We start from the raw sequence: 24677 nt of genomic DNA, 5'->3' as shown, positions 1-24677 counted from the left end.
CACTCCCTGGCTTTTACGCTGCTTACCAACAACCACAGACTTCACCGTGCAGCACAGAGTAACCAATGGCTGAACACGACATTCTCGGCCTCTGGGAATCAGAGGGGAGTGGAGAGGACCCCCTGCCAGCGGATCCCCCTGACCTACTCAGCCTCCCAGGGGAAAAATGGGCGTTTTCCAAATGGTTCTACATTCTTTTTCTTACCTCACATGGGCTTTGCATCCTAGATTAAAGATCATATCCTGCTCTGAGAAACACAGACACTAACCATTATCTCAACTCAAAATCATTGCCTGATGCTGAGGGTCCTCACTGTGCCTGGGCTGGTCCCTGCTTCTTGGCTGGTCCTGCCCGTCTGCCATGCCCAGGGGCAGGGCTTCCTATCCATGTTTGTGGATAAAGGCTAAATGCTGACCGCAAAGTTTGGCTGCTCAGAAAAATAGAGATTTGGCCATTATCCACTTAATCTTATGCTAAGGGAATGGACAGGTATTTCAGAGTGGTTTAGGCAATTAAGAAATAAATCTACAGATGCCTCCGCAAATAGTGCAGGGCCCCTGTCAGAGAAATGCACGATGCAGAGAGAATGACCCACAGTTCTTTACACTCACTTCTGTGACAGTCCCAGTGCTGAGTAATTCATTGGACACATGGTTTTGGAGTCCTGGCTCTAGGGTATGAAAGTGTGAGCCAGGCAGGCACTGACTGCGCCTGTGGGGTTTCTATCCGGTGTTGTGGTGACCTAATTGTCTGTCGTTCTCTCCATGAGGCTGTGGGTTCCTCGAAGGCAGATCTTAGAACCTGATCAGTGCCCAGCAGGGTGTGGGAACCACGCAAGCCTTCAGTCATGGAGGAAGGAAAGGAGGAGGGGAGGAAGGAAGACACCCCAGTGAATGCTGAGGCTGTCTGCGCAGCACTTTGCATGTCAATCACCACTCCGGAAGAACCACTCCCCGAGGTGATTCTGCCCTTACAGGAATTTGACAGGAGGGACTGGACATATTTAGAGTGTTTAGTTCACATGCAGACCTTTTAAAAAGATCAGGAGCCACATCTAAACAATTACTTCAACTCACCCAGGCACCTTCTGTTTTTCATTGTAATGGATTATAATAACATGCTGTCTTTAAAAGAAGTTCTGATTGTCACTTAGAAGCAGTGAATGAACACTGTTCTTTTGGGATTTTCTTGCTATAGGTTATTTTAGGGCAGTGAAAGTCATGCACTGAAAAGGTGGCTCAGAGGCAAGAGTCGAAACTTGAGAAAAAATCAGATTCATGAAACCAAAGGGGGCAAGAAAGGAGGAAGAGAAAAGTGATGGAGGCCAAGAGCACTAGCCAGCTGGGGACTCAACAACAGCAAAATCTTAACACAGCTATGAAGAATCCTTATCCGGGAAGTGAATTCTGAAATGGGTGACATTAGCCCCTTAGACAGTCTCATCTCAATCATGAAGAGAAATCCCCCAAAAGAACACCAGCTCTGAATTACAGGAAGGCACTCCAGGGCACAGAGTGGGAAGAGAAGTGAGAAAGGAGGGCTCAGGAAAGGAGAATGAGAACCAAGAACCTATTTCTGGGAGAATATTCAAAGGCCAGGCTGTGAGGGCAAGGGAAAGCAGTGCCTCCTGGGGAATGCGCTGATCTTCTCCATCCCACAGCAGGTGGTTTTGCATTTTTCTCTTGATGAGGAAGCAGGATGGAGTTGATGGTTAGGGCAATGCACTGGCTCACATATTAATAGCACACAGAGAGACACAGCACAAAGCCTCTTCCTAGTCATGAAGACCGAGGATACTTCACCTCCAGAAAGGCTGCTGGCTTTTCTGTCCAGTGAAAATCATCTCTTGACATCTGTGTGTGAGCAGTGCTGGCTGCCAAACATTTCCAGCCCACCTCCCCCGGGCACATGTTACCTTATCCTTCCTGGTTGCTATGGCCAGAAGGAACTGGGTGACCTGTCAACAGGTTCTAGAAGGAAGCAGCATCCCTTTGGCATGAGCAGCTTGAACAGCCCCGACATAAAACCTTCCAGAGCTCTCTTTCCTCTGGCATGGCAACCAGCATGAGGAGGGGGACAGCAGAGCCCCCTGGTAGGTCAGCAATGGGCATGTGGCAAGACTGAGAAATAAACCCTTCTTCTTGGAGCCCTGGAGATCTTGGAGCTGTTACTTAGGCGATCCTGGTGGTTACAATGCGTAGAGTTATGGCCTTAATTTCTGTCCCCCTTAGCAATCCATAATTATCCCAAAATAAATGTACAGGTTTCAGTGTGCAATGGTATTTTGCAATTTCCTAAGTGAGAAGTTCAGCTTGTTCATCCTCCTAAACCCAAGCAGGATCACACACCCACAGCCCAGACTGCCAGCCATGGGGCTCAGTCCTCAAGACCATTAAGAGATGCATTTTCGGCCAGGCACGGTGGCACACACCTGTAGTCTCAGCACTTTGGGATGCCAAAGCAGGCAGATCATGAGGTCAGGAGTTCGAGACCAGCCTGACCAACATGGTGAAACCAAACCCCGTCTCTACTAAAAATACAAAAATTAGCTGGGTGTGGTGGCACATGCTTGTAATCCCAGCTACTCAGGAGGCTGAGGCAGGAGAATCACTTGAACAGGCAGGCGGAGGTTTCAGTGAGCCAAGATTGCACCACTGAACCACTCCAGCCTGGGTGACAGAGACTTTGTCTCAAAAAAAAAAAAAAAAAAAAAAAGAGAGAGAGATGCATTTTCATGAGTGCACCACACCTCAAGAGTTTTTAAAATGGCAAAAGACACAAATTAAACACACACAGAGAGATAAGGGGTCCAAATGAGTGTGTTTAAACTAATATTATGCTGCCTTACATATTAAACATATAAAAATGGGCTATACACTTTCTGCCATTGGTAGAAATGAATAGTTTAGGGCTGTGAGCTCAGCTCCTCTCTGGCTGAATGAAGAGGACAGGAGTTTCAGGATCTTTATTTAAGGCCGTCATCGGTTGGCTCTCTCTACAGAGGCATTCACATTGGAGAGGGTCATGTCTTACATAAACCAGCAGAACACTGGGGAATTTCTGACACCAGAGCTGGCTCTTGCAAGGAAGTATGATGGGGCGGTTGGGGAGACTTTTAAGCACCTCTCCCATGATGCTTTGTCACCACTCTCTGGACAGTAGTGTTCCTCTCTTATCTGAAAGACAGTTTCTACGAGTGGAAAACCAAAATAAAGAAATGGTCATAATCTCAGGAGCTTAAAGCTTTACTGGAACTCAGAATCAGCAGTTTTCCTGGGGCATGCTCTTGTGTTTGGGCATTGAAATGCATCAGATCTGTGGGTAGCCTGTTGATCATGTCAATATGGAAACAAAGCAAGTTAATACTCTTAAAGCTCTTCAACTTTCCACTTAAGAGAAGTCGCAAGTTAAGCAACACAGATAGCTACAGGAGTCAGTACTGCTGACAAAATTATTCCAAGCCAGGGGATTGAACTGGCAGGGTTTCTAGTATTTCCTCTTTAAAGAGTCTTGTAAGTAAGACCTATAGGCTAAAGATGAAGAAAAGCTGATTAATATTTAATTGATGGCTGATAAAAATAATGTGAACTTGAATTTATGTGATTTTGAAAAGGTAGGCATGATGGATTTGTAACCCTGGAAACAAACTGTGGAGAAAACTTGCATCACAAGAAACTGTTAATCACTGAAAATATGGGTAAGAACATGGAGGTTTCTGATACTTCTTCCTAGCAAGAATTTTTTAAAAAAAAGATTGTCATTCCTAGAATATCTTTTCCCAAGTCATTTGAAGTTTCATCACCCACATTAGTAAAAACGGGATATTCATGGATCTAAGTGTTTAAGGGCAAGGCTTTTGAAATCTTAAAAATAATAATATAAACTCAAATATATATATATTCTCTCTAAATATATACATAAACATATATATACTCTCTCTCTATATATATTTATTTATAGATCTATATTTATATTATATATACACATTATATATAATATATAATATATATCTATATTATATTATATATTATATATAAATATATAAATATATATATCTATATTATATATAATATATAAATATATATATTTATACATATATATATTTATATATATATTTTGAGAGAGAGAATCTATCTATCTGTCTATCTATCTCCCGGGTTGTTGCCCAGGCTGGAGTGCAGTGGTGCAATCTCAGCTCACTGCAGCCTCCACCTCCTGGGTTCATGCGATTCTCATGCCTCAGCCTCCCGAGTAGCTGAGATTATAGGTGCGCACTACCATGCCTGGCTAATTTTTGTATTTTTAGTAGAGACAAGGTTTCACCATGTTGGCCAGGCTGGTCTTGAACTCCTGGCCTCAGGTGATCCACTTGCCTCAGCTTCTCAAAGTGCTTAGATCACAGGCATGAGCCACCACAAATATTTTGCTAATTAGCCACATTTTAAATATATCCTGTACTTCATTCTGTTTCTGTACAAAAAGGCCTTTCAACATTTTTAAACCAAAATCCTCTTATGAGAGTCTCAATTTTTAAAAGAGGTTGTTGGTAAACCAAGAATTGTCAGGTCATTTTTAGCTTAAATTGCATTAAAATTAATAATGTGTTGATTTTTTTTTAAATAAATGGAGGCATCTGTCTTCACTGAATGTTGGGCTTACTACAATGGTGGAAAGTGTATATGCTCAATGTCATTTACAAAGTAGAACGCTACAGAATGGGGCAGTGCACTGAAAATTAACAACCTCACATGTTGTGTTTATACTTTACAAAGATGAAAGTGACGCAAAATCAGGCCAGCTTCTCATAGCAAGTTGGTGACTCCTAGGATGACCAAGGCCATAAGCCTGAAGCAAACCTAAGGTTTTGATGTAGGGGAAAAGGAAGCAACAGCCATTATTGGTATCAGCTTGGTGGTCCAGACATGGGGAGCTCATGCCAGACACTCGTTTCTCAGGGACAACATTCATGAAATCACAATCACTGCTTTGTATGAGGGCTGAATTTTAGGTTATCAAGAATTTATCCCTAGAATATCAATATTCAGCCCAAAGTCTTCTAATGTAAAAGAAATCCTAAGACCCACACTTTCTAATTTGATGCCAATGGCCCGTTAAATACCCTTCAGTCTCCATTCACTCAACCCTTAAAGCACTGCACTTCCTTCTTGGACTCTCATTTTGTCCTTTGTTCTGCATGTAGCCTACAAATTCAGGTGTGCAAGAAATATCACATTTCCTAATTTTCTTTAGAGCAACTAGAATTTGAATGCAATGCTGAGTTCTAACAGGCTGGCAGGACACTCAGTCTTCCTCCTCTCTGGGGTCATCTCCTCCAGGCCTGGTCTGCAGTCCTGTGAGTTTATGCAGAGCCACAGCCCAGGGAAAGGGGAATTCTGATGATGTGTCACCAGTGGCAGGAACTTCTTCAGCCTGCATTGCTCCTTAAGGTGTGTCAGCCCTGTTGCTTCTGGGCCATCCTGGGACTCATAACCCTTTGGAGGGGCTGGGGGCCAGGAATCTGGGACCTCCCCCAGTGAGAGCCTCACTCAACATTCCCCTTGGGACCCTGCCACTTTCCCTTGGGTTCTATCTTGAAGCAGCACCCAGATCTTTGCTAGTGGTGGACACGCCAACTTCTCCTCTCTCCCCCATCTGAGGCTGTTCCTCCTCCTGCTGCCTCTAGTCTAAAGGCTCTTCAACTTCTCCCTCCTAATCTGAATCCTTCCATGTAAACTGCAAAAGGCTGTTGCAGAATGAGGCAGGATCATCTCTGAGCAGGGATGTTTTCAAATGATAAAATCCTACATAAACGTGATCTGTGTATTTCAGCATAAAGCCATAGTCAGTGACTTCCTTCCAACAGACAGACGTCTGTGTCTGAGGCTCTGTGTTCAATGGAACGTGTTTTTACTTCTCTCGCCTATGTTGCAGAGCACTCAAAGAGGGATCCTAAACTAGAATTGTTTTTTTTTTCAGGATTTTTTTTTTTCAAGAATCCCCAACTTAATAAAACTGTGAAACGATTGCTGGGGATGGGTAGAGAAAACCCATTTATTGTACTTTTCTGCCTTCTTGTGGTTTTTGGCTTTGTGGTTAGGGGCTGAAGATAGAAGGAAAAAAAAAAAAGATGGTCAGCATGAAAGCACCTTAAAAGACGTGTGGGGCCTGGAGGCCTTGGTTATTTCAGGGTTTGCTCAACAGCGACTTCTTTGCTTCCTGAGCAAATGGCGGATGCTAAGTTTTCTATAGTAACTGGAGGATGCTGTTGGTATAAAGGTTTCATCTTCAAATTAGCAGTGACCTTTTGTTCTTCAAAGCTCATTGAACAGAAATGAGTAACTTCCACCTTCTGTAAGGATGAAGTGTCATGACAACTTACAACCGACTCCCCTGATCTGGACCAGCTCTGGGTCACCCCAAGTGCTTTCTGAAGTATCCTGGTTGGTGAAAGGAGTGGAACCACTCAGTGACCAGTGGGTTGGCTTCATGGGAAAAGCCCTGAATCTCAGGGACTCAGGGCCACAGTGTTCCTGCCTCACCCGATGCCGACTATTAGGGAGTGCTCACCTTACCTCTCTGGGCCTCATGTTTCTCCCCTGTCCATGACAAAGACAACAACATCGCCTATGGGTTATACGAAGCGTTTAATTTCACATCCGCCATGAGCCTTCTGCCAATGCCGTGCATTAGTGCGCTATCAAAGTACCGTATTACTCGTAGTACTGGAGTACCATTCTTATTGCCATCATTGCCTGACATCACAAAGAAACCTGGGTAAGGAGAGGACTCATTCCTTCAAGACCAGTCCAAATTTTCATGTCACAGATGATTATTTTAAAAAGTGCGTGAAGGAACACAATACTCTTCTGGGGGACATCGTTAGCATCACATATTCCAATGAGCCCAAACTATGCTGACTTGAGCACAAGTCTCAGGTCAGGGCCTCAGGCCCTTCTGCAAATAGCCAGCAGTTTGGTGACCAACAGTGGTCACTCCTCTTTGGCTTTCCTCAGCATACCTTTATCCTTTCTGTTGATTTATTATGACTCCCATATTTTAAAATCAGTGATGCAGTTTGGCTTTTATTATTTCCTTCAAGTCTTAACACTTACAGTCATATGTCTCTTTAGTTTTCATCACTTATGCTTCTTTTTTTACCATATCTCATTGGTAAAGCTAATTTTGAAGTGGCTTCTTTATCTATGCGGTAATATTGTTCCACATCAACCAAAAACCTTGTATTGAAGCCATCCATTTCTATGCATCCGTAGCCAGCACCTGCCTATATTTCTTGTGTATATCTGTGCAGGAGATGCAAAGACAACTTTACTCCCCAGCGAATAGAAAATTATTTTGGCTGGGTGCAGTGACTCATGCCTGTAAACCCAGCACTTTGGAAGGGCGAGTTGGGAGAATCGCTTGAGCCCAGGAGTTCAAGACCAGCCTGGGCAACATGACAAGACTCCATCTCTACAAAAAATACAAAAGTTAGCCAGGTGTGGTGGTGCGTGCCTGTAGTCCTAGCTACTCGGGAGGCTGAGGAGGGAAGATGGCTTGAGCCCAGAAGATGAAGACTGCAGTGAGCCAGGATCACACTGTAACCTGGGCGACAGACTGAGGCCCTGTCTCAAAAAATAAAAAAGAAAAAGAAAAAAAAAAGATTTCCACTGACATACTCACAGGTCCCCGAATGGAAGGAAGTGTGTCCCTGAAAGCCCCAGGCACACGCTGCCTGCTCAACTCTTCCCAGGGTCGCCATAAGGCAAGGCAGGCCACGCAGGTGGTCAGGGCAGGGTTGATCAGAGACCCAGCGCATTGGAGAGTCCAGAACAAAGGCTTGAGATTTGCAAGATCAGACAAGAGCAGTGCTTCTGAAATATTCCTGCTCATTTTACATGGTGACTCTGGACACACACATACGCAGACACATATAGTGAAAACACACACATTGAAACAAAAGTTTCACCAAACACACTTGTCCTTACCATGTTGCAAGACATTCTGATAACATTACCTTTTCTTTTCTATGCACTTCTAATTTTTTTAAACGATGGTCTGGCTACACTGATTTCATGATTCAATGGGTCTCAACCAGCTGTTTAAAAAACACTGGAGCACAGCAGTGGGTTTCAAATGTTTGTATGTACTGCCTGGGCGCTCACCAAAAATATACTTACATCCCCTTCCCATATCCACAAAGATACTGATTCAGGAAATATGCAGTGGTCCACAGGATACTGCACTTCTGAATTATTTTCCTGAGAATGCAACCGATTTCCAGATAGTCCTCTGCAAGGAGCAGGGACTCAGAATCCACACTTTTACTCAATTCACTTGCTTAGGGCACATTTCTAAGAAGAAATCTTGTCCCATATTTCTGAAAGGCCAACTAATTTCCTCCTATTCCATGAACACAAAATACATATCCACTTCAGCTGGGGACCCTGCACATAGACAGTTTTGGTCATAAAGCATTTGAGGCAAAAAAAGCCAGCCTCTGGCTGGGCATGGTGGCTCATGCCTATAATCCCAGAACTTTGGGAGGCCGAGGTGGGTGGGTCACTTGAGGTCAGGAGTTTGAGACCAGCCTGGCCAAGATGGCGAAACTCTGTCTCTACTAAAAATACAAAAGTTAGGCAGGTGTGGTGATGGGCACCTGTAATCCCAGCTACCCTGGAGGCTGAGGTTGTAGTGAGCCGAGATCGTGCCACTGCACTCCAGCCTGGGCGACAGACTGAGACTCCGCCTCAAAAAACAAAAAGCCAGTCTCCAGTAAGAATAAATAGCCTTGGTTCTAAGCTCTTATCTGCCAGTGAATGGTAGGTGTAGGAGTGCTCTGTTGCGGCCAAAACAAATTGCTGCAAGCTGAGCATCTTAAGGCAACACCCACTATAGTTCTACAGGTCCCAAGTCCAGCATAGAGTGGCTGTATTTTCTGTCCAGGGCCTGGATGTGGGGCGGTGCAGATCAAAGTTTCAGCAGTGCTGCACTTCTTCCTGGAGGCTCTGGGGGTGGGGTGGGGGCAAAACCTGCTTCCGAGCTCATGCTGGTGCCAGGGTCCAGCCCCTTCTCAGGCCTTCTCCTCCCTTAAGCCACCAGTTGCACACTGAGTCCTTCCCTTGCTTTGACCTCCTCTGTCGCTTTGAAGGGCTCATATCATGACACTGGTCCCACCTAGAGAATCCAAGATGATTTCCAACCTTAATTCCATCTGCAAAGTCTCTTTTGCCAGGTACTGTAATATATCCATTGGTGTGACACCAGGTGACAGAGATCATAGGAGCCAAAATTCTGCCAACAACACTGGGTTCGTGACAACGTCTTTTATGTGATGGGCAGTATTAAGTATAAAGAATAATTCAAGCATAAGACATGTTAGTTGGGAAATGACTCCATAGAATATAATATTAAAAATAAATAAAAATACAAAAATTAGACAGGGGTGGGGGGCGCGTGTTGCAGGGGCCTGCAATCCCAGCTACTCGGGAGGCTGAGGCAGAATTGCTTGAACCTGGGAGGCGGAGGTTGCAGTGATCCGAGATCATGCCACTGTACTCCAGCCTGGGTGACAGAGTGAGACTCCATCTCAAAACAAAAAAAAAAGAAAGAAATTGGGCTGTGAAGAAATTATGATGAGATAACAAAGAGGGTAAGAGAAGAGAGGAGAGAGGCAGGGGAGAGGGGAAAAGGAAGACAGAACTGGAGAAGCAGGAAATGAGCAACTTGCTTGCATTACAGGGACTCGATGTCTCCTGAAAAATGTACAAAAATAAATTGTTTAACCTTGGAGATATCGATTTGTCTGCAAAGAGCCAGGCTTGCAGTAATGAAGAAATGGTGATAAAAAGAAAATTCTAAACAAAACAAAACCTTTCCAGGCAGGTCTGTGAGCACGGGCAGGCTGACTCTCAGACACCAATAGGCCTTGGCTTTCTAGTTCCATCATTTGTGATGAGAGACGGCTTTGTGTATGTATCAATTCCAAGGATTTATTTCTAACAGAGGTATTTCCAGGATAAAAATGTGCCGTGCACTGGAGATCTGGTTTCCAGCTGTGTGGATCTACTTCACACTACTGAACTGAACATTTGAAAACAGTTAACATGGTAAATTCTATGCTATGCATTTTTTAACCAAGATAAAAATAAAATGTGCCATGCACTGTAATGAATCCGTGTATCTACTTCTCCCCAACCACGTAAGGTTGTTCTTTTTATTATTTCAGTTTTCCAATGGGTAAACAGAACTGCAAGAAAGTAAGAAATTTGTCCAAAGTCATGCAGCTAGTGCGTGGTGGAGCTGGCATTAATCAAAGTGGTGTGACTCAGGTCCCCCGGTCATAACCAACTCACTCCGTTCTCACCCAAAGGAAACTGTAAATAGAAAAGGAAAATAAATCTGTATGTTTAAAATACCCTATAGCCAAAGGATGGTAGAGAGGCACGTGGGGGAAACTGGTCCCCTTAAGCAAGACACCCATGTCTCAAAGAAGGCAAAGGGCAGAATGTCCTCCTGTGGAAGGGAACTGCACAGGTGCCCAGGAACTAGCTGCATGGAGCAACTGTCACAGCTAAGGTGGGTGTCAGGGTCCCGCCCGTCAGAGGCAGCCCAGCCACAGTCAAAGGCCCCGAATGTCCCACTGGTTTGGGGAAGTCATGGTGATTCTCAGGACGTCAGACCCACTCTCCCTGAGTGGTCGTTCCTTGGTGAGCCTGCAGGAAGGGTGAGTCTGCATTGGCCAGAATAGGAATCCCGTGTCTGTCCCCTTCAATAACACAGATGTGGCAGCTGACGTCCAGAGGAGTCCCTCAGATGCACAGAGTCGCACAGCTGGTCAGCAGCAAAGAGCAAGAAGGGATGGAGAATGGAGACACGGAGAGCAGGGAGCAGCGGGAGGTGGAAGCACACAGAGAAGGGGGAGGACACAGAGAGAGAAGGCAGAGAGAGAGGAGTCCAGGCAGTGGAGAGAGACGAGCAGGAGAGCACGGCCTTGTTAGGATGAAAGGGAAAACAGAAATAAAAATCTGGGGCTGCCTTTTACTTCCAGGGTCTGCTCGACTTGTCCAGCTGCCCCTGAGGGAGGAGCCAGGGCTTACACGAAACTGTTTCCTTTACGTCACTTCTTCAAAATTCACTAAGAATAAAAACCCTGTCCATAGATTCCATTTAGAATGTTCTCCACCCATTCTTCTAAATCTCCATCCCTAAAACAAATTGTGATGAGTCTTATTCGTCCCACGCTGGCACAGTCAGAAACCATTTTTGTTATACAAATACTGGTAATGTTATTGTTATTGGGATAAATTAACCAAGACTTCAATTAGGCCAAGAAACAATTGCTATTTGCCAAAATTCCTCTGAAAGAAATTAGTGAGGGTTTGAGATTCATTCTAACATAACCCACCAGGAAAGCGATTCACTCCTAACATTGTTTTAAATGCAAAAGCAGCCTACTCTTTCCTACCATTCCCTTCAAGTTACAGATTTTTAACAAAATACATTTCCTGAGGAAGGCACACATATAATGTTTTCTGTTAAAGCTTCCAACCACAGTGGGCTCAAGACTGGGAGAGGGCCAGGCGCAGTGGCTCATACTTGTAATCCCAGCAATTTGGGAGGCTGAGGCAGTTGGACGGCTTGAACTCACAAGTTCAAGACCAGCCTGGCCAACATGGCAAAACCCCCTTTCTACAAAAAAATACAAAATTCAGCCAAGCGTATGGTGGGCACCTGTAGTCCCAGCTACTCGGGAGGCCGAAGTGGGAGGATCACTTGACCCCAGGAGGCGGAGGTTGCAGTGAGCTGTGATGGCACCACTGCAGACCATCCTGGGCCACAGCAAGACCCTGTCTCAAAAAAAAAAGAAAAAAAAAGACTTGAGAAGAGACAATTGCATTTGCCTCTGCTAATTTCCCAAGCTGTGGTCCAAGACTCAGAAATGCACTTTATCCAGGGCAAGCAGACCAAGATTGAAAGTTTTGGTTCATGTTTCAACAAGCAGATCTATGCAGCTAATGACAACATGCAGAGATTCTAACAGTGGGGATTCTCTCTTGCTGGAATGTTTTCCTGCCTTTCTTCACACAGGAGGCGGGGCAGGCTGCTCAAGTCACATTTGCCTCCTGAGTCTCATCTTAAATAATTATCAGGGCTGTTATCGCTCCTTGATATTTTCTTGTTAATGTATTTGTTTATTCACCCTTTCCTTCTCGTCAACATAAAAACTCAGAGCAGGAACCTTGTTTCATTTCTAGAATACTCCACAGCCCCTGGCACATAGTTGATGTTCATTAAACACCTGTGGCAGGCAGGCAGGCAGGGAAGAAGGAAGGAAGGGAGGGAGGGGCACAGAATCTATACAAATATTGCAATGAGGCTCAGTGAGAGGGAGGCACATCCTTTTCAACAGGAGACAGAAGTCAAAGGGGCTTGACCATGGGCTGTCCTTGTGTCAGATCACCTCTCCGCATCCCAGTGTGTACATCTGTAACAGGAGAGTAATACTGTTTCATAACGTTAGTCAGGAAAACAAACAAAACTACCAGTGGAAAATACACTAAGACAGAAATTACCGTCTTGGAGACTCTGCAATCAGGAATGATATTCGGTTTCAATCGTAATCATACATATGGAATGGTGGTTATATATATCATATATATATAGGAATGGTGGGATTGTTCAGTTGTCACAGGTTTTGTGAGGATCCTTGGACTCTTCTGCAAACTAGAGAGCTCAACAGTGTTGCTGGTGAATGCACCAGCACCCTGTCCACGTGGCCTTGGGCTGCAGCACAGCTCTCAGCGGAGGGCAGGTGTTGTTCTGCTTGTGAATCCTGGCCTCTAAGGCCTGGGCTGCAGGTGGGAGATGGTAATGGCTGCCAGCAGGGCCTGATTTGCATGTGAGCCCTTGAAGTGGATTTGTAGACAAGTTCTTGAAACTCAAGCTTAATTAGCCCCCCTACCCACCCAGCAGGGACTCATGAAGGAGGCAGTGCTGAGAGGTGCTGAGAACAGAGCAGATTTGCTCAGGGCTTTTTGAGACACTGACTGTTAACATCCTCCTCTGTCCTCTCAGCTCAGGGAGCAAAAGGGCTATGCAGCTGTCGAGACGTGTATTAAATGACCCCCATGCACCAGGCACAGAACAGACAATCCCTGCTCCCAGAGTTCCCAAGCCTAGGAGATCATGCAAACCACTCCTAGCGTTGTTGAAGCGTACATTTGGCAGTGGCCTTGGAGCACACTGGATGTTTATAGCCATAAAAGATCATCTGTCCCAATCCTTTACCTGATAGAGCAGAAATGGAAGCCCAAAGAAGTTAGGCAGCTAGCCCAAGATCACCAAATCCAAGGTCTCACAACAACATTTTGGGTGGAAGCTTACCTACAAACTCAGAGAATAATGGTTTTTGCTTTAGGTCAAAACAAGCTGACTGGGTTTTCTAAGCATGCACCAGCGAGCAGCAGGAAGAGAAGGCAGCGTGAGGTGCCCAGGGCAGCACCGCAATCCCAAAGGTGGCTCCTCCCTTCATTGCAGCCTAACTCACCCACCGACGGAGTGCTAAGAAGTGAGTCCAGTCACACTGGTAAGACCCATCTCCTACCGTGAATGTGGCTCTAGGCAATGCAAATCCAGGCTTTGGGAAAAAAGATATCAACCTTATGGAGGATGAACTAGTCCACAGAGGCTAGTCTAGAAGAAAAAAATGTAGTATGTTCCCCGTCTGTGGATATCTCACTTGTAAACGCAAGCTTCTCCTCCTTCCCCTCCCATACCAGGGGCACAGTCCTTGCGTCCTGTGTCATTGCGGAAATGGTGAGGTTTACGAAAGGCCAGGGCAAGCCATTGGCAGCCAGGTTCTATCAAAACCCCAGGCAGATTCGGAGGATAATAAATTGTAATAAATAAGGAACCTCTATTCAGGCCTGACATCAAAGGGCATGTCTGCCCCTGTAATGAGCAGGAGGCTGAGCCCCAGCCCAGGGTTGGGCGAGGTCGTGACCACTGTCTTCAGGACGGAGAACAAAACAGACCTGATGGGGGAGCTGATTTTGGGAAGCAAGTGACAGTGTCAATCATCATGTCCAAGGTGCAGGCGGAGAGGGAAGCTAGGACTGGAAACTTAGGAAAGTTAGGAAGGGTAAGGGATATTATACTAGGCCAGAGAGGAGTTTCAGGAGGTAGGGCCTGGAAAGACCTCCTCGATCAATGGTCTATAAAGAGAGGGCCTTTTCAGGATGGGCTAACAGCCCTGGATGGAGCTGGGCAGGCTGCTGGGTCAGCTGCGGCAAGGGTGGCTTTGATCAGAGCCTGTTGACTGTGGCCCCACTGAGCAAATCAGTGCAACCTACAAAATGCAGGCGAGGTAGGTGCCAGAATTCAGGGCCTGGGCATCCTTAGAAGGAGAGCTCATGGTGTGATATCTCCCACTGTAACTCTGATAAGAATTTTGGGGCCAAGCGTGGTGGCTCATACCTGTAATCCCAGCACTTTGGGAGGCCGAGGTGGGTGGATCACCTGAGGTCACGAGTTCAAGACCAGCCTGGCCAACATGGTGAAACCCTGTCTCTACTAAAAAATTAGCCAGGCGTGATAGCGCATGCCTGTAGTCTCAGCTACTTGGGAGGCTGAGGCAGGAAAATCACTTGAACCCGGGAGGCAGAGGTTGGGGTGAGCCAAGATCTCGCCACTGTACTCCAGCCTGGGTGACAGAGTGAGACTCCATCTCAAATAATAATAATAATAATAATTTTAGCTCTTTTACTTATTAGCTATTACAGGACCTTGGACAAGATACATAGCTCCTTATAATAACAGTAAGAGTAATGGTAAAAGTAACAATATTAGCTTACATTAATGAAGCATCTACCTTGTATTAGGTACTCCTCTAATGCATTAATTCATTTAACACACCCAATTATCACAGGAGTTACATATGATTGTCCTCAGTTTAAAAATGAAGGAAATCAAGACGCAGAGAAAATGCCCTCTCTAAAGTCCCATAGCTGGTACGTATCGGTGCTGCAACTTAAGCCCAGGTGCTGTGAATCAGGCTTAGCGATGCCTGCTGCCATCTCATGTGGAAGTGGAGCCAACTGCTTGCCTGATTCATACTAGCTCCCTCTGTGCTCCATTTTGGTGATGGACCCCACCCCGCCCACCACCATATGGCACCCAGTAACTTAGGACTGTATCCTCCAGCTTCAGGGATTGCTTCAAGGATGGGCATAAGACTCTACCAGGCCAACCAGGTTCTTGCCTGAGACTCTTCAAACTGAAGCTGGAAGAGAGGAAGCTTCTCTCCTTTTTTACTCAGAGACCCAGGAAATGACTCAGAATAGCAAGTGATCGTCTCCTCTCATTCCCTAAGTGGAGAAGCCAGCAGCGCAATCAGAAGGGGTATGGGTAGGGTCTCAGCTGCACCTGAGCCCCCATCCCGCTGTCCCTAAGGCCAGCCTTGCTCTTGCCACTCCACAGCTTTGCTTTGTTTTTTGTTTTTTTTGTCTAAGGTTAGTTCAAGTCGAGTCTTACCATTTGCTGCACAGACATGCCTGATCAACTTGCCTTTCTAAACATTAATTCTCTTATCTAAAAATGGAGACGATAATACATATTTCATTGAGCAGTGTTGAGATTTTAATAGAAATGCTTGTAAAGTTCTTAGCATGCATCCTAGCTCAACGAATCTTGACTATTGTGAATGTCATTATCATTTGAGCAAATGCATTTCCCATCCCTTTGACAAGTCACTCTAAATCCCTGTCACCTCACCAGTTCTGATGTCAGTGGAACAGGGGTGAAGCTGAATTCCATGATGAAGAGACGGTTGACTTTAAAGACCTCAAAGAGGCCCATATGGAGCCACTTACTTGGAAGATTCATGCCTCACTCTCGGCCCTGAGATCTGCTGTGTGCTGGTAACATATCAGCCTTCGGTATCATCACTGCCTTAGCCAATGTTTTAAAAGATCACAATGTGACTGCCCTTCCACAGAGGAAAGGAGGTGACCTACAATCAGAGCTGTGGCTCAGAACTACAAATAGTGTATTTTCCTTGCCTTCTTTCCATTCACATTTTCCATGCAGGGTAGGCCAGTAGGCCCTAGCAGGGTGATCAATGCGTTTATGTGTCTGTCTCTGTGGGCCTGGATCTGCGCGGCCAGCTTGGATGAAACAGTTCATTTACTTTATTGATCCCGTGCATCTTTCTAGAGTAGAAATAATAAGGCAAGGTCTTCTAGGCTGTTTTCCCTCTCGTCTGTCTGGGCTTCTAAGGTGTCATGGTCTTCAGACATGGATCTGCTTTTCTGTTGACTCCACAACCTCTGGAGAGAGGGCGGAAGTCTTAATTGCAGTGGCTCTATTTCTTAGAGGCTGGTTTCCCCGGTGTTATCTTCAGCCACCCATCTGTCCTCAGTGTCTGCCTCTGCCTCAACTGAATCTAATAGAAACAGATCTGCTCACTGACAAAACCTCCAAATGAGATTGGATGGCGTCCCAGAAAGCAGCGTCAGGAGTAAAGTTGCCTGACAGGTGCGAGACAGGCCAGTCTGTCCTGGATAAGACACAAGCAGCATTCGCCCTGCATATACTCTGAGCCTGCAGGCCTGGGAGCCTGACATTTTGTAGGGATTAAAGGAAATCATTTATGCTGAGCAGTTTGTAGGGTTTAGCAAAATTATAAAGTCAGTGAATTAACTAAAAAATTTAAATGAACAAAGTCACTAAATTAATGGAAAAAGCTAGATTCTTCTTGCCAGCCCCCACACAGCTAATGTTATCAAACGTGAATGTCGGGCTCCAAATGCCCCCTGAAAACAGCTACCTAACCCCCTGCAGGTCACAGTCCCCAGAAGGGTCTGCAGATACTGGGAAGCAGTGGATCCCAACCAAGGAAGAGAGCTGTGCTGGGAAGCAGCAGGTGTGAGGAGCTGGTGACAGCACAGTTACCTTCAAAAGCTGTAAAATGCGTATGCAAAGAGTTTAGCTCCTCAAATCTCAAGATCTGGCTTAAAAGATGAAAGCTGATCTAAATGATCATTTGCCTCAGGAAAACTGCATTACCTCAGCAAATAAGCTCACTTAAAAAATAGAAACTTAACATATTCTGAACATGGCTTTGCTCACAACTCACCCAGCACCTATAGCTCTGTATTTCTGCAGAAGGTTGGCACTAATCTGAGTGGCTTCCTAGAAAATGCCACTTGCTAAGCTTGGCTAAGCTCTGCAGCCTAGAATGATTTCTGTTAGGGTGCTTAACTTCTATTTGCCTACCCACCCTCTCCTCAATGCATCACATACCACGCCTGGTCCCTCTGAGCCACCATATGGTTTCCATTTGTCAATCATCTGACAGGTCAGCAGCCTGAGACCAAGATAAAATGTGGCAACAGGGAAAGATGAATGGTCTGCTTGCTGGTGTTTTCTTGAAGATTGTTTTCATATTGTAGACAGTTGTGGGGGTGCATGGAAAGATTTCCCCCACCAAACTCAGCACATGAGCCCCACACATACTTACAATTTTTGTATTGTTTTGTTTTGTTTTTTGAGACAGTCACCCAGGCTGGAGTGCAGTGGTGTGATCTCGGTTCACTGCAACCTCTGCCTTTTTATTTTTTTAAGATGGAATCTCACTCTGTCGCTCAGGCTAGAGTGTAGTGATGCAATCTCAGCTCACTGCAACCTCCGCCTCCTGGGTTCAAACAATTCTTCTGCCTCAGCCTCCCAAGTAGCTGGGATTACAGGCACCCGCCACCATGCCTGGCTAATTTTTGTATTTTTAGTAGAGACAGGGTTTCGCCATGTTGGCCAGGCTGGTCTTGAACTCCTGACCTCAGGTGATCCACCTGCCTCAGCCTCCCAAATTGCTGGGATTATAGGCATGAGCCACTGAGCCCGGCCATATGAAAACTTTTCTAAACGTACATACTGTGCTCCCACACTGGGGTTTTGGCTTCTGTAGGTCACGGAGGGTGCCCTGGGTCTGCACAATATTTTCAAAAGTTCTTCGGGGGAGGATTGTTTCTGTAGTCCACGCCTCAGTTTACTAGCACTCCCTGCCGGGTGCCCGTCTTTGTCGGTTTCATCCTCCCCTCTTATGATGCACAGTGCTCCCGCAATGCTCCCTTGCAACTCCTGAGCTCTTATCCACTCTCTCATCCTCTGAGAAGGATGGCTCACGGGTGAGATGCAGGGGTGGCCCCTCCAGATGACCCTTCACAGCCCTCCCTCCCCAAGAACGTCACAGCTCCAGAAGCAGGTTTGCACCCACAGTGACACGCCATGGCTTTGCATTTCCCCCAGCACTAAGGAGCTGCTTCATGGAGCACCTCTGATTGACAAATCTAAAATAGAGAATGAAAGAAAGTGTCAACCTGGAGGAGTTTAATAACGCTGTAATTAAAAGAAGGAAGAAGGGGCCACATCCCAGTGAGGAAGCAGCTCCTTTAAACTATTGAAGAATATATTGTTCTGGGGGTGCCAACAGCAGAAGAAATTTTAATAACAAAAATAAATTGACCAAAAAAAGGCAGGAGAGGTATTAGTTGGAACAAAACCAAGTATCTTAAAACTGCCCATTTTAAACTGAGTGTTTTATGGTAGGATAAGGAAGCTCCAATATTTTCAAACACAATTTATGTTTAGAAGTTTGAGTCTCCTCTTTCTTTCTGAGGAAGAAAATACCCAGTTTTGGGCAAAGGACATGAACAGACACTTCTCAAAAGAAGACATTTATGCAGCCAAAAATCACATGAAAAAATGCTCATCATCACTGGCCATCAGAGAAATGCAAATCAAAACCACAATGAGATACCATCTCACACCAGTTAGAATGGCAATCATTAAAAAGTCAGGAAACAACAGGTGCTGGAGAGGATGTGGAGAAATAGGAACACTTTTACACCGTTGGTGGGACTGTAAACTAGTTCAACCCTTGTGGAAGTCAGTGTGGCGATTCCTCAGGGATCTAGAACTAGAAATATCATTTGACCCAGCCATCCCATTACTAGGTATATACCCAAAGGACTATAAATCATGCTGCTATAAAGACACATGCACACGTATGTTTATTGTGGCATTATTCACAATAGCAAAGACTTGGAACCAACCCAAATGTCCAACAATGATAGACTGGATTACGAAAATGTGGCACATATACACCATGGAATACTATGCAGCCATAAAAAATGATGAGTTCATGTCCTTTGTAGGGACATGGATGAAATTGGAAATCATCATTCTCAGTAAACTATCGCAAGAACAAAAAACCAAACACCGCATATTCTCACTCATAGGTGGGAACTGAACAATGAGATCACATAGACACAGGAAGGGGAACATCACACTCTGGGGACTGTTGTGGGTTGGGGGGAGGGGGGAGGGATAGCATTGGGAGATATACCTAATGCTAGATGACGAGTTAGTGGGTGCAGCGCACCAGCATGACACATGTATACATATGTAACTAACCTGCACAATGTGCACATGTACCCTAAAACTTAAAGTATAATAAAAGAAAAAAAAAGTTAAAAAAAAAAGTACAAAATGGCTAATTAGAATGATTATAAATCTAACAGTTATATCCACATAAAAACTTGAGCATAACAGTTTATAGCAGCCTCATTCATACCAGCTGAATAGTGAAAACCAGCCAGGATGTGTCCAGCAACTGATGGATGGATGAACAGTGTGACAGGTGCATACAGTGGAATATTATTGGCCATAAAAAGGAATGGAGTTTAGATACATTCTATAACACAGATGAATCTTGAAAACAGTATCCTCCATGAAAGAAGCCATTCACAAAAGTCCAAATGACTCCATTTATATGACACAGCCAGAGTAGGCAAATCCACAGAGACAGAAAGCAGAGTAGAGGCTGCTGAAGGCTGGGGGAAGGATGAATGGGAAGTGACTGCTAATGGATACAGGATTTCTATTTTGGATGATGAAAATATTCTAAAATTAGACTGGGGTGATGGTTCCACAATTCTCTGAAAATACTAAAAACCATCTAATTATACCCTTTAAAAGGGTAGGTTTTATGGTATGTAAATTATACGTCAAGGAAGCAGTAAAACAAACGTCATGGTCAAGATGAAGGACCACATCAAGTCAAACACAACGACAATGTTTTAAACAGGATGGTGGAGATAATCGCACAGTCATTTGCTGGCTCCTTTGGCACTGTTTGAAAAATCATGGAAATGAGACAGAATGTTCAATGTCTTAATTCCTGGAGGAAGGAGGGAGGGAGCGGGGGAGAGAGAGAAAGAGAAGGAGGGGAGTGGAGGGGAGGGGAGGGAAGGGGACAGCAGGGCAGGGCAGGGCAGGGCAGGGAAGACTCTTAGACCATAGTCAGAACAACGCAGGCACCTATTCTGAGAAGGAAAATACATGATGGCCCAAGACCTGAACCTGAGCAGAGGCCAGACCTTGGGTGCCTGGAAGAGGTTTGGCGGGGCCAGGCAGAACACCACACTTACGGGTGGTAGCCAAACCAGGCATCGAGTGGAGGAAAGGGATGAGGATCTTTGGGGTGTTTCCACTTGGAAGTCCAGGTGGAAGGCTCAGTAGAGAGTGGGCCTGAGCTGAAGCTGAGTGAGACTCTTGTCTCCGAGGACAGCTGGCAGGAAGAAGGCGTGCCCTGTAGTGAGAGGGGCCAAGCACAGGGAGCCATCCTCACTGCACACACCTGCACAGTAGTGGCCCAGGTGCTTCCCACCCCTATAGCTCCACCCAGCCCCAGAGATCCTGGAACCTTCTCCAGAGGCTAATTAACTTTCCAAACCTGCTCTTACAGGATAAATCACCTCCAAATCCATCTCCCCACCATCCCCACAGGAAAAATAATTTGCTGTATAAGGGAGCATCATTGCACTAGCAAATCTGGCGATCTTATTGATACATCTGCCTCAGTAATCAGGACACTGATGATTTACATTTGAACTACAGTGCATATACATCTTGCAAATTAGTTTTGAAAAAATTTGAGAGCTAAAAATATTTTTCAGAACAGCTATGTCTAACACATAATTGTCGACTATCTGGTTAAGCCAGTGAATGAAATTGAAGATACTAAAGATAATTAAAGGATGATTTTTAAATAAAAAAGAAACAAAAAACAATTACAACAAAAAGCCATGAGCAAGTAAAATAACTGAAGTACAAACCCCAAACATGAGCAACGCACAGATTCCAGGTGTCCAGCTCGACTCAACACTAGCAACACACAGAGTCTGGGTGTTGAGTTCTACTCAACACTAGCAACGCATAAATTCTGGATGTCAAGTTCCATTCAACACTAGCAAGTTCCACTCAACGCTAGTCAGACTCCAGGTGTAGAGTTCCACTCAACACTAGCAATGCATAAATTGTGGGTGTCAAGTTCCATACAACACTAGCAAGTTCCATTCAACACTAGTCAGACTCCAGGTATAGAGTTCCACTCAACACTAGCAATGATCAGATTCCAGGTGTCAAGTTTGACTCAATGCTAGCAATGCAGATTCCAAGTGTAGAGTTCCACTCGACCCTAGCAATGCACAGATTCCGGTGTTAAGTTCCACTCAATGCTAGCAACGCATAAATTCTGGGTGTCAAGTTCCTTACAGCACTAGCAATGCATGCATTCTGGGTGTCAAGTTCCACACAACACTAGCAAGTTCCACTCAATGCTAGTCAGACTCCAGGTGTAGAGTTCCACTCAACACCAGCAACACACAGATCCCAGGTGTTGAACTCCACTCAACACTAGCAACACACAGATTCCAGGTGTCGAGTTTGACTCCGTACCTGCTGGGTGAAGCAAAAGCTCCAGAGTGTGCCAGGCTCTTGGTGCAAGCTGGATTCCAGGGAATACGGAATGGATCCTGGGAAATCTGTAGCTGCAGTCTAATTTTATATATTCAAGAGGTTATTCACATTTAATAACTCCTTTTGTAACCCTTAAGTGTATAGATAAATGAATGTCTATGGAATTGTGGGTTATTCACTTCATAAGAACCGAAGAGTTGAACTTCATCTTTGGATTAGTTTGGTTCCCATTCCCAAGACACTCCTGGTCCACAGGCAGACTGGGGAGCTTATATGGTGAATCTCAGTTCTAGACCAAGGCCTCCCTCCACTCAGATGAGGCCCTGGCCACAGGCTGGTCAGTGCGGGTTCCCGGGCCAACACCAGGCCTCCGACCTCCCATGCTAGCCCTCTGCCCCGCACCACGCTGCCTCTGAGTTTTGAGATGAACCCAAGTGCATTTTCCTACTTTATTCTACCTTTTTGGAAGAGGTGAAAAACAAAATATAGATATTTATAATTAAATAAAACCTTCTTTAGAATACATTTTTAACCAGAGTATGTTTGCTAAAATAATTGTTTAGAGATACACCATATTTTAATTTTCAGATTATTTTGTCACTTGAGTATTTCAACTCAACTGAGACTTAAATGGTTCAACTTGGTTTTCTCTTCCTTCTTCTCATGGAGAAACCAATATTTTCTTATTCTAAGCCTTATCTTATTCTATGGCTTTTCAGGTGACTAAGAAAACAGACTACTTCCCTTTCAGATGACTTCTCTGAGAAGATCTATGATCAACTCAAGCGCTGGTCTTTGACCTGGAAAATTAAATATGATGTCCCACTCTTAGGAAAAAAAGGTAAATCTGAAGCCTAAAGATTTGGCTTCTGTTTCTGTCCTGGTAGCAAAATAAGACTTGAAGCTTCTGAGCCTCCATCTTCTGAAATGTCACACAGCAGAAGAGGGCTGTTCTCTTTGCAAACTCACAGAAGTGTGCTTTCTGCATGTGCTATGAAAAGGTGAACTTGCTCTACACAGGTGTTTTTTTTGTTTTGTTTTGTTTTTGAGATGGAGTTTCACTCTTGTCACCCAGGCTGGGGTGCGATGATATGATCTCGGCTCACTGCAACCTCTGTCTCCTGGGTTCAAGTGATTCTCCCGCCTCAGCCTCCCAAGTAGCTGGGATTACAGGCATGAGCCACCATGCCCAGCTAATTTTTGTATTTTTAGTAGAGACAGGGTTTCATCATGTTGGCCAGGCTGGTCTCAAACTCCTGACCTCACGTGATCTACCTGCCTCAGCCTCCCAAAGTGCTGGGATTGCAAAGGTATTGTGTTCTCATCAGCAGCAATCATGTTACCCTAAACATAACACCAAAAGCAAACGAATAAAACCAACAAGGATACAGCTTTATCTGCTGTTGTTTTTATGACCTCTACATTTTTGGATATATCTATTATATAAAACCTTTTCTTTTGGAGAAAAGAGAAAGGTGTGGTGCAGTGCTGGACAGCTGCACTTGTGGGAGCCTCCTGACTGCCCCTGAGTAGATCTGCCACTGCTGGTTGTAAAGGAACTGGTATTTTTAATTTGGGAACTGTAGGCACTTAATTATGCACAGTCACCCCCAAAAAAATGGAAACTTCTTGCTGTCAGCGGTTTTGCATGTTTCTGGCATTCCCTCCCCGCACCTGCCTGGCTGATTATTAAGTCCTCTTCTGACTGTATTAGGATAGTCATTTCATCGCCAAGGTGACAGAACGAGGTAGGTTTAGGATTAACTAACTCTCTGCTAAGCTAGTTTTCAAGTCCCCCATCTCTGTCTTCTGGAAATGAGTCGAATGTACATATTAGAAACACCAAAGCTTCAATCTAAGCTAAACATTTGGGTATACCGGGTTTGGCTACTGGCTTCTATAACTTTTCCCACCCCCTCCTCACCATGCATGAATGAGGGCCAACCAAGTGATAAAGGGAGCTTCTAAGCGCCACATCCTCTCACGGCCATGTGTCCTCCAGATAACCCAAGCGTCCCATGAGTTGAACTTTCCATGATAGTTGTATACAATGTAGACCACACAAGCACTTCCTGCCCATCCTGCCCATTTTAGCATAGTTTGTTAGGGGAAAATAATTTACTTTTCATGATGACTTTAGAAAGCCTGCATTGGGGAAGCACTTGTGGAAACATATGACTTTTCAGCACAATAAAACACTGTACTGCATGGCCTGCAGTGGCCTACAAGCAGTTAGTGTTTATCCTTGAGGACTGTGGCTCCATTTATACATGATGCTTGACTATTGATTCAGGATGGAGGAACTCAAAGAACCCAGAAACACCTGGAGGTCCTGGGTTCAAGTCCTATTTTTGCTACTTAGTGTTCTGGATTGGGTAGCCAATTAACCGCTCTATGTCTGATGTATTTTATTTTATTTTATTTTTATTTTTATTTTTGAGACAGGATCTTGCTCTGTTGGCCAGGCTGGAGTGCAGTGGTATGATCAGGGCTCACTGCCGCCTTGACCCTGCTGGGATCAAGGGATCCTCCACCTCAGCCTCCCAAGTAGGGGGGTACTAAAGGCATGTGCCACCATACCCAGCTAACTTTCTGATTTTTGGTAGAGACGAGATCTCCCTATGTTGCCCAGGCTGGGCTGGAACTCCTGGGCTGAAGAAATCCTCCTGCCTTGGCCTTCCAAAGTGCTGGGATTATAGGCATGAGCCACCGCACCCGGCCCAAATAAGTACAAATATTTAAGCATGTTATGGAGACATATTAAAGTAGTTGTTGGTAAGAAATAGCAAAAATCATTGAACATATTAGCAATTGGGGAGCAAGGCCAGAGTTCAGGAGGAAAGAGGCAGGGGACTATTGT

The 24677-nt window shown here is 45.0% G+C and overlaps 1 protein-coding gene across 2 annotated transcripts in view; it reads right to left on the bottom strand.

Moving 5' to 3' along the window:
• DPP6 (dipeptidyl peptidase like 6) overlaps positions 1-24677 on the bottom strand; it is a 998429-nt gene that overhangs the window by 705958 nt on the left and 267794 nt on the right. The gene's annotated exons all lie outside the window — the stretch shown is intronic.

This window comes from Pan paniscus, chromosome 6 (assembly GCF_029289425.2).
Source record: "Pan paniscus chromosome 6, NHGRI_mPanPan1-v2.0_pri, whole genome shotgun sequence".
Classification (NCBI taxonomy): domain Eukaryota; kingdom Metazoa; phylum Chordata; class Mammalia; order Primates; family Hominidae; genus Pan; species Pan paniscus.
This window is presented reverse-complemented; position numbering and strand designations above follow the sequence as displayed.